Source organism: Embiotoca jacksoni, unplaced genomic scaffold (assembly GCF_022577435.1).
Source record: "Embiotoca jacksoni isolate LCO1_2020_lvr unplaced genomic scaffold, fEmbJac1.0.p SCAF_72, whole genome shotgun sequence".
In the NCBI taxonomy this organism is placed as follows: Eukaryota; Metazoa; Chordata; class Actinopteri; family Embiotocidae; genus Embiotoca; species Embiotoca jacksoni.
In genome coordinates this window covers 381,498-390,000 of record NW_027185428.1, presented here as the reverse complement: position 1 = coordinate 390,000, position 8,503 = coordinate 381,498, and positions in this window count along the sequence as shown.

The following is an 8,503-nucleotide window of genomic DNA, read 5'->3' as shown; positions in this document are numbered from 1 at the left end:
TTCATTAAATCAGCAATGGATCACAAGCACGTGTTGCTGGCGGAGACAAACTGCCCAACTATGGACATGTCCTCAGCTCTGAGGAGCTCTTTAGCGTCTTTCAGCTCACTGTTTTGGTTTTTGAGCCACTGCTGTGTTGTGTTGGTTCACGCTGTCTTCAATCTTGCTTTAAGAGCAACCGTTCTCTAAAGATATAAAACCCTAAAAATCGGTTGTGCCAGAGTGGGAAACCTTTTCTTTAATTTGTTGGTAACTTCTTATTCGGGAGGTTGACACTGATGACGTGAGGCTTTATTCTAGTAAGAGAGGCAACACACACACGAGGCTCGATATTGTGCGAGGTGATTGTCATGGCTTCTTCTTTTGTTGCGTGTCCTGAGGTCCTCTCCCCCCCCCATGCCTGGTCTCCTGTGATTGACAGCCGCCGGGGCTGATTGGGGAACTGTGATGAGATGAGAACAAACATTCGGTTGATCGAAGGTGACCTCGGACATTTTCTCACGTGAAGTCCAGAAAAGGACATTTTTGGGAGGACAAAAAAACCCTGTTATTCATAAAAAATAAGATGTTTGCACACCTACAGTATGTTGTGTGATGAAACTGAATTGAAGCTGCAGGTGTTCTTGCTGATGCTGACGTTACATCAACAGGCTCTTCTCTGCTATCGTGGTGCTAATGTTAGCCTGCTGCCCCCAGCCTGCATTTAGTACTGATGAGGACGGATTTGAGGCTCTGCTGACTCTGTTCATGTTCTCTTCGTGGCCAACGTTATTGTAGGTTAATGTGAATTTACACCAACGGAGAAAAGCAGGTGAGAACGGGAACAGGTGAGTGTCCCCTGGGTAATGCAGCTTACCCAGGCGCTGCTCACCGGTCGGGTCGGTACCTGCCCGCTGTAATAACTGGTACTGATCAACGTGGCTGCAGAAATTGTAGAATAAATAATTATCAATTATAATATAATTCATGTGTAATCTATGGATGAATCACTACAAAAAAATAAAGATAGCAGCCCACTTCAGAGCAGGCGCCATGAACCCTTCAGTACAAACTAAATGATAGCTGTAATTATGGCTGCATATCATATTTATTGCTGTCAGTTTTAAGCTAAGAAGATGACATTTATCCAGTAATTACAGGTACTAAAGTTCAGGCCTGCTTTGTTTCCCTGTGTTGTTTGGCTATTGCCATGACACTATGAAGAGCTCCACTGTCAACAAGCAGCTTGCAATCTCCCATTAGATCAGATGCTATTGGGGAAGAGAGGAGTCACTGAGCAAACAGTCTCCCTGCCTTTAAAACCGGGTTATCTAATCTGGTCGATGGGGATGAGCTGGACTTTGGAGTTCACAGACAGACACAGCAGTTTTTCCACAACTATTGTTTGGCAATGAAGGAGTGAGACGTCACTCAACATCAGACGAGTTCTCATTGGTCAATTCCCATGCCAGTCCTCGTTTGGAGCTTTACGAGTGGGATCAGATAAGGCTGTGGAGGTTCTTTGTTGAGGGTCACATGACGCGTGGTGCTGTGCTCCTTCTCCAGCAGCTGCAGGAGATGTGCTTTGGATGAAGGTTACTTTAAAGGTGGTGTTTTGTAGCAGTAACCAACCAGCTGTTATCAGGTGGAGTTTCCATCAGTGTTTCCTCCTCATTAATCAAATAGGTTCACATTTGAAAAAGTCTGGAAACAAAACTTGTAATGTCCGTGGCCACATGTCTGTTGTTTGCTGTAATTGTTCCTCCTCTCCATACTGACCCCGAAGCATCAGTTGGAGGACAAAAGGACTTGCTCTGTTTAAAAGGAAGAGTGAAGTTTAAGTGAAGCAGATAAAAAGTTTCAGCAGTATTAAGTATCCTAAGTATTTGTGAGTCTTTTGCACACAAAAAATAACACTTTTCTTCTTTTCCTCCTTTGTTAGATTTGAATCCCATGCTTAGAGAGCAGTTACGCTAGGCACAAACTGTTATGATGTCGGTTGTGGTACGAGACCATTTGAATGGTCTCCATGCTGGAGGTCTGCGTGGCTGAAGGGTTGCAGAGTGTGGAGGCTGCCTGCTGCTCATGTGGTGAAAATGGCTGAAGAATTGTTTCTGTTGCATCAAATTTGGTCGAACGTGTTCAATCACAGTAATCGCTGATGTCATTGTTATGAGGCGACTCTGATCTACAGTTTTGATCATGGGGAAGTAAAAATAGCAGTTTTTGCTGGTGATGGAGACACAGACACTTATACTACCTTAAAATTCTCTTCAGTGTCTCTTTCATAGAGCTCGAGGTTTGTTCAGTTTGGCCACACGGTTGTGGAACTGTTCTGATTGAATTTTCAAAATATTGCCATAAATAAATCCCAAAAGGTGGACCGATCCTTTACGCTCTGTCTTTGACTGAGCTCTCTCCTGCATTAAGGTGAACTTATCCCAGTTAATCACCCGCTTCGTGTCAATGAGACTTTGAAAAGGAATCAACAAAGAACGAGTGTTTTTCTGTGGTCTTCCTCTTTGTTTTCACTCATTTGTGTCTCCGAGTCCTGACAAGTCCCCGACTCCCCTCTGTCTGTCCCTGTCTCTCCTCCGACTGAGTGCTTCAGTCCAGGCTCAGGAGGCCGAGGCGGCTGTATGCGGGCCCAGCCTGGCCGACCTGCCCAGCGTCAGACTAAGTGCCTCTGACAGCCCACCGCACAGTTATTAACTGTGATCTGCCACCACAGGGCCGGGCAGCCCCGCGCCGAGGGGAGGCTCCACCAGAGGGGAGGCTCCACCAGAGGGGAGGCTCCACCAGAAGAGGGCTCTGCTCTAAACACAAAGACCGCTTTCACCTCGGTGGCAGTCTGCTCTGCGGTCCACCGTGTATCCTCCTGACCTCACTAACATATATTTACATCATTTCATATACTGTGCATGCAGTTTTTCTAATACGGCGCTATTCATGTGACCCTGGAACTGCTGGGAAGCTGCTCTGCCAACTGTCCACTTTCTGCCTCTGATGGGCTGAATAAAAATGCTTTTGTATGGGACATCTGTGAAGGTGGTTCTTTGATGGAAGGTTACATGAGGCTATATAGAGAGCACTGTAACATCGAGCCACGGCCGTTCAGCGCTGCTTCATCGGCTTCATGCTGTCCGTAGACTTGTGGCTTTCATCCATATACAGTAGGTGGTCTGCAGCATTGTTTGTCCTGCACTCGCCCTTCTCTATCCAGCCACCCCTTCTTTTCCTCACAGGATGTGGGACACCGGAGAGCCATCGGCCCCTTCAAACAACAGCACAACACGGGTCATTAGAGGAAAAAATTGGGAAAGAAGTAAATAAATGTTAGTGAGGGGGAGGACAGAGAGAGAGAGAGAGAGAGAGACAGAAAGGGAGAGAGAGTGAGATCCATAATGACAGTTGACTATGTTTAGCCCCCAGAAAGGCATCGGGATAAACAGCAGCTCGTCCTGGCTAACAGGAGGGCTTTAAGTCGCTGAATTGAAAACCCCCAAAGCCACTTTTTCCTGCCCACATTGGCCATAATGAGAGCCCCACCATTCAATTGTTGAATAGTTGAGGCTTTTCCCTTTGAGGTGACTGGCTTTAATATAGAAACACGACATACACAGTGAAGCAATGGACGTCCCCAGCAGCGTTCAAAGCTGCGGCGGGCTAAGGATACGGCTGACATGCATTATTCCTTACAAAAGCTGCCCTTTGTTTTCTTTATGCTGAGATCCCACAAATTGTAGGCTTTGTCTGTCAACATTTCTTATTTCAGGCCCTTACCCCCCTGCCCCTCCTCCCTCTGCTGTCCTCCCTGGCCTTGGCATGTGATGGTGCAAACGGCATTGATAACTACACACAACCACACGTACACACAAACCTACAGTGACAACAGTTCAATGCCTTTTATAGTTTTGGTTGTCTGTTCTCGCCTCTATGGGGGCTTAAAGGGAAGGGTGTCAGTCAGTGTCCTGTACAATTCAACCCAGATTGTGTCAGACCTCCATGTATGTGACATATCTCCCAATCAAAGGCCTCTGTTTCATTATGAAAGCTTTTTTTCTCTATTGCCTGTTTTTGTTTTTGGAAAGAAATTAAAAGAGAATTTATTTTTGGCTGCCAACTGGCAAACAAAAGAATCCAACAAAACATCACCTTTTGAGACAGTTGATCTAAAGTAAATACAAGACACAATATTGAATTACATGAACTTGCATTAATGGATTTTCCTCAGCAACATAATCAAAAAACGTGTGAGCTCTCAAGGTCTAAAGAAAAAGAAAAACACACTCTCATCAAAATATGATGTCGTTCCAGTGGGCTGTGTGTTTACAATAAAAAGTAATATTGCCATCAAACAGCCAAGACCTCATATTAAATCATAACCGAGATGTTTAAATTTAGTTCTGCTCTCATTTGACATCAGATTTCAAGAAGTTTCACACTATGTTTTTCAATGTTGTCAAAAGTTGAATCATTTTTTAGGGATTTGTTTTCTGTTCTGCTCTGATTAATGGCTCGATGTCATTTTGAGGCTGCGCTCTTTACAAACATGCATCTAACAGGTCAGGCACCATTAACCGAGCACACTGCCAGCCATAGCAGGTCAAAACACCCGCCGGCGCCACAATGTACGCACACACACACACACACACACACACACACACACACACACACACACACACACACACACACACACACGGAACAGATTGCTCAATTAGCCCTCCTTTACCCTGTGCCTCTCTTAACCCTGCAGCTACGCTTAGAAGTCATTACACTCAGGGTCAAGTGTGATCCCTGTGCTTATCTGCATCAACAACTGGCAAGTGCAGGCGTGCTCTTGCACACACACACACACACACACACACACACACACACACACACACACACACACACACACACACACATTTTACACACAAACCTCCCAGACCTCTGGTGAGTCTTACAAGTAATAAAAAGTGATTTAAGGAGAGATGTGATTGAAGAGGCAATGCTGCCCTCATGTGCTCTACAATTTGTAATTACAAGTGGTCAAAAGATATTATTTGTGGACGACTGGTAAATCCCCAACATAACTCCCTCGGCCCTCTCTTCCCAGGACCAGGCCTCACAGAGTCACAGACAGTCACCTCATGGTTCCTAGAGTGAGCATCCTGACTGGACCACATCCCCATGGCAGCTCAGGAGCTGAACACACATGATGAAGCACACTGACTCTTCTGTCCAGGTCCTGGAGCTGCAGTTTATCATGCAAGAAGCGCCCCATATGAAGACAGGAGCGGTCTGATATTGTCAGTCTTGTGGAAGCTCAACTAAGTAGAGTGACCGAGCTCACACACTCTTCAGCTTTCAGTGCGACGGTGGCCTCAAACAGCCTCAGCGGTGCTATCAGGATGTAATTCAGCTGCGAGGTGTTTTATCTGAGCGCGGTCACAAAGCTTCTCTTCTCTCCGGAGCTTCTTCTGTCTGAAAATGACTAAGGGATGTGTGGTGGGCTGAGGAGGAAACTCCCTTTACCACAGCCCTGCTATCTCTGTGGGAGTTCATTATACACTCAGACTGGCCACACACATGATTGCACACACACAGACAGTCGCATGCGAACATGAACACAAGAATACACACATACTCATTCATAAGCATGTAAAATCCACAGTGGGAGATTATTACACACATCCAGCGTGTGACCTGAACACTGGTGGGCAGATGTGTGCAGCATTCACCACACTATAAACTACCCATCATGACTTTGCTCTGTGGACATCCCCCGCCCCACCCATGCAGACAGACTCCCGCACAGCCTTCCACCCACGACGCTTCCACCCACGAGGTGTGGGTGTGATGGTCGGGGGCGACGCCGGGTCTTTTCCTTTCATGTGGCACACATTGAGGTGAAACAGTCACAGGGTCACAAATGTCAGAGTTCGCACCGCTATCACGTTGACCACACACATACGTGCTCATCTGTACATTTATGCAGACATTCACATGATCCAGCTTCAAACCCTGCTGCACTAATAACATCTTTATAATGCTAAATGCTCCGCTGCCTCACCTCCACTGGCTGCGTGCTTCTTTTGATGCTGCAGGTAGTGGACAGTGGGTTTATGAGAGCTTTTTGTTTTTCTAAAAATGAGAAATAGACAGGCCGGCATATCACGCCAAAGCGTGTAATACGGCCATCAGTCCACTACAGGATACCGTGTCAGTGTCACGTTTTGCCTAAACGTGAAAAGTACACGTATGTATGAGCAGGGTTGTCATGAGGTCATGATGGTCATGAGACAAAGCACAAAGAGTGACAAATACCCTGTTTCCACCTGGCATCAACATGTGTCCTGGCTTGATCGGATCCCGAGTGGCCAACAAAAGTTCAGGTGTGCCAGCACCCAGGACAGGTGGAGGTCCACTCAGCCTGCATTCCATGGAGATGGTCTGGGACACTTGTGGCCACCTTGCCTTTGCAGTGTTGTACGCAATGCACCCTCAATCCGGGGGGGGGGGTGGGGGGGGCACATTGGAAGACCACCTACTCAGCTGACATCCTCTTAATAAGCAATAGAAGTCAAGACAGCTCCACGTTCCTGTGTTCGTATCTGACCCGCTGCTTTTACGTGTTACTGTCAAGGTGCACCAGGTTTGTTAGTTTTGGATGTTTCGTTCCTCCTCTGTTTTACACTTGAAGATCTCTGCCTGCTTTTCTTTATTCAATCTCCTGCGTGATAGTGCCCAGAGTATCTGAACTGTGCAGAAAGCAGGAGAGATTTACTGCAAACTTCGCCTTCATGCAGTTTATTGATCCGCAGCAGTGGAGACGAGCAGGTTCTTCCGTTTCAGGCTGAGAATTAGGTTTACAAACTGAAAGAGTCCAGACATTTAAAAACGTGAAATATCTCGTACTTTTTAACAGACGGCTCATTAAAATGTGGCTTCTCAACTCCTCTATCTGTTCATGTTCTTGTGCTTATTTACTTGTAAGCTTGGTGGTGTAGAATGTATTCATTTGCATACAGAGCAGAGAAGTGAGACCTGATCACGAGACGCATTTGGAGACGCATGAAATGTCCCGTGGGAGCAGACGGCTTAAAGCCGGCCACACCGAGACGTATGAGGCAGGATGGGTAACGCCGGGTGGAGACAGTCTCTGAGAGGTGGGTCGGGGGGGATGGAGGGGTTGGGGGGGTGGATCAAACCAAGCAAGAAACCAGGGTTGAAGTCTGTGAGAAAGCAACGTGGTTTTCTTTTAAGTAAAGCCAGTAAGTCACTCACAAACCATAACATATTCACCTTGCAGAACACGTTAACTATTAGCCTACGTGGTCATGTTACTTTTGTAAAATTACTTATTTTAACCAAAACCATGATCTTTTCCTGACCCTATAGGTTTTTCCTGCTGACCGACCGACCCACCCTCCCATTGAGTGTCCAGAGAAATGGCTTCAAATCCCTAAGTGTTCGGTGGCTGCTGATGGGCAGCTAACTTGTAGGCCTACTGTACGTCAGTTTTGGGTTTCAAATGTGTTGTTCCTGTGTGGCCAAAAAAGTAAAGTAACTAAACTTGGTGACAGCCCCTTGATAGCCTAAATATTAACTTTCCAAAAATGTTTTCACTCTTGAGATCTGAACATCAAATCGGTCATTATAATCGTGAAAAAGCTCCCACACATCCATGCAGGTCTCCAGCGTGATTGAACATTTACTTGTCAAGTAATTTCCCAGATCTCCTCGAACACTGCATTCATTGCTTGCTGGACAAAGGACATATAGTGCAGTCAAAATATCAGAAAATACCCCTTTTGTTTTAATGACACTCAAACTGCATGGACTCCACAACTTTGTTGAAACCTGATATCCCATCATGATCGGTCATGTTCAAAAGAGCTCCTTGTAATATCAGGAAGGTTTGACGGAGGATGAAGGTAAGCTGAGTGTGGAGGGAAGTCCATGACAGCCACAACTCCTCGGTCTTCTTTAGTCTTCAAGTAGCTGAAGTGGTTCAGAGCTTGGAGGTGTGTCTGGGCTCTTCATCATGTCTCTGAAGAACACTGCTGCTTCTCCTGGCTCCTTCTGTTACTGACACTAATCCCTGTTCATCAGTAAATAAGGCCGTCTCTGATTATTTCTAGGTTTACATCAAAATGGCACATTTTCAGTAGTCTCAGACACATAAACCTCACCGTATATTCATGAAACATAATCCTGTTGATTCATAATTATATAATTGAAATAAGCTGTCATGAATCCATGGTCTTTGTAAATCCCATAATTGTCAAATCGCCTCAACATGTCAGCAACAAACCAAAACCAACCAATTGGAAAGATTCTCCATGAGAAATGATCTGTCATCGTAAAAACAAGAAACCAAACCTATCCAGAACACCCTACAAGAAACAGCTGACGTACCTGTGGTGGTCTTCTATCTGCTTTTTTTATGCAAACATGTAATAAGGTTTCTGTCCTTCAGCCCCAGCAGTGTGGGGTTACTTACAAATGGGCATTAACTAGACTATGATGTCATCTACTG